Raw genomic sequence first — 2,644 nt, 5'->3', positions numbered from 1 at the left:
TCTTCGTGCTGTTTTGTATCGCTCACACTCTTATCGTTTCAAACTTTATTGTTAGTTATGGAAGATAATAGAAAGGTGATTGCTATCAAGTTAATCACTTTGATCTCCACTCTGGTACTTCAAGTAACAGATAAACACGTTTCTGGTTATAGCAATCAATTACATTAGTAATAGCCAAATTCTGTATACACTAAGACTAGTTTAAAACGTGTGCTGGATAAGTCTGTTTATCAGGAGTAGATAGAAAATGCGGGTTCACCCACACGCGGTGTGCGGTGTGGGCGTGGCCAATGACGTCACACAGAGGGCGGGGCCAAAGGCAACATCATCACACTAGGAGGCGTGGTTTCGAGTGGAGTTGAGTTGTTTTTAGATTGCTGATTGAGTTGTAGACCTCCTGCTTTTCATTTAAAGTTAGTTTTTTTTTAAATTGGCAACGGGGTCATGGCGTCCTCTAGGGATGAAAAATGAAAATAATCTGTTTAGGAATTGCTCATGGCGTCCTCTACGGACGAAAAAAGAAAATAATTTATTTAGAAGTTTCTTTTATTAAAAAAATGTTCTATGATTCAAAATATAGGATCGAACCCTGAAACAAAATATCTGCTTTTCTGCAAAGAAATAACTGTTAAAAATATTGCAAAGAATAACATAATACTCATTAAAATTTCACACACACACACATACACATGGGCTTTTATCGAAAGCCTCAGCTTTCTGACACCTGAGGGTCTCTCTTCACAGTTTCACAGTCATGGGGTTTTTTTTGAATTCCCAGGTGCCAGCCCCTTCCCACAACTCCACTGTGAAGTCATTGACCAATGATGACATTGAAAAAAACATTAATTTACTTTTTCTTTATCAGCCTCTATTTTATAATGACCGTACGCTAGTGTATGGATGCCATCCTCCAAAATACCAAAATCCTTTTATCGTCGAATGGGGAGAGAATTTATTCTGGCGAAGAGTGAAAAGATGATGTTCTTCACTTGCAATTCTATATTGAATCTCACGTCTAGACTGCAGGTTTTGAAGGCAGTGCTTGTAATTCTCATGCAGGATTTTATTTCGCATGACGTGACGCGAAACGCCCTTTGCCGTCTTCTTCTCCCCCGTCTCCGATGAAAAGGAATATATTTTTGCTCTCAGACCTACAAATTCATAAACCAATTTAGATGAAAATTCATCTTTCATACATCCAATTTTTTTCATGTTTTTCTGACTGTAAAGAGGATGATTAGGGGGATAGTCTGATGTATCGTAAATGTCGCTGCGATGTTTCATATCCTCATATACATCCTTCGTACGAATTTCATACGTGAGAGAATCTGTGTCAGTGAATAACAATGACGCATTTTCTCCGTACTCCTTTATAATATTGTAATGGAAGTTGTACATCAGAATTTTACTTAATTCCAAAATCACAAAACCTACATAGATTGGTCGATTCAAAGTGAGGGTGTTTTTCAATCTCTCCATTGCAACAAGATTCTCACTGAAAATTTCGAATCGTTTAAAAGTGGGACATGCTACCAATTTTTCTGCCTTTTTCCGTTCATTCACAAGTTGCACGTTAACATAAATTCTTATATTTTCCATAGTTTTACCATAGATGGAATTATTCAGTAGTTTAAAGAAATCTTTCTCAAAAGCAGATTTTGAGTTCTTGCGTTGTTCTGTATTAAAATCAATATATGGTTTTAGCCAGGCCTTCTGCTTAAATTTCAAAATCCTATGTACGGCAGTCAATTTCAAACCTTCCTTTAAATAAAATTGTAAGTTCTTATAATACACAATATAATTTTGTTTATGCTTCAAATTGGGTATTAATTTAATCTGGCTATTGAACTTTTGATAGGGGAGGATGTTCTGAGAGAAAGGAGAAAGATCTTCTAAATTAATTTTTAACTTTTCAGGTGCGAGAAGATAATCATTATGAGCGTCATGTAGTTCAGGAGGATACTCCAAATCAACTTCTAAAATATAACCTTCTGTTGAATTTTCACTAATGGAAAGAATCCATTCAGGGGTTACAGCTTCCTCAGAAATCCATTCAAATTCGCCATAGGGTAATGCTTGCGACATCGCCCATCCATACAGGTTATTTGCATCTAGATACATGATATAGCTCTCTGGGTTTGTTGAATCGTAATTTGGCATATAATGATTATTTGCCTGCGCCCACCGCTTTGTAATCACTGAAATTCCCCCTCGTATCCCCTGTTCAATGAAGAGATGCATATCTACATCGGTTAAAAGTTCTAGAGGCTGCTCAATCATTTTTAAACGATGATTACGATGATTAAATGATGACTTCCTTTTGTAAATAAGTTAGTCAGACGTTTATCATTCCCACATTCGCTCATCAAATCGTCTATGATGAATAATGTGTTGGAACCTGAATATTCTTGATATTTAATTGGTAAACCTTCGACAAAAGTAACATTCGGTATATCATTATACAGAGGTTGGTAAATTCCATAACACCATACTACTTTATCGGGAATCGTTGAAAACATTTCCTCTTTATACTTTAACAGTTCTCGTACAAAATAGGTTTTCCCACATCCAGTGGGTCCCGAAATCACCATTGTGAAAGGATGTTGTAGCTTTGGAAATTCCATATTAAATGAGACAAGACACA

Source organism: Stegodyphus dumicola, chromosome 5, assembly GCF_044657685.1.
Source record: "Stegodyphus dumicola isolate Sdum_Otavi_A_Nest chromosome 5, ASM4465768v1".
NCBI classification, from domain to species: domain Eukaryota; kingdom Metazoa; phylum Arthropoda; class Arachnida; order Araneae; family Eresidae; genus Stegodyphus; species Stegodyphus dumicola.
Note: the sequence above shows the minus strand (reverse complement) of the source record.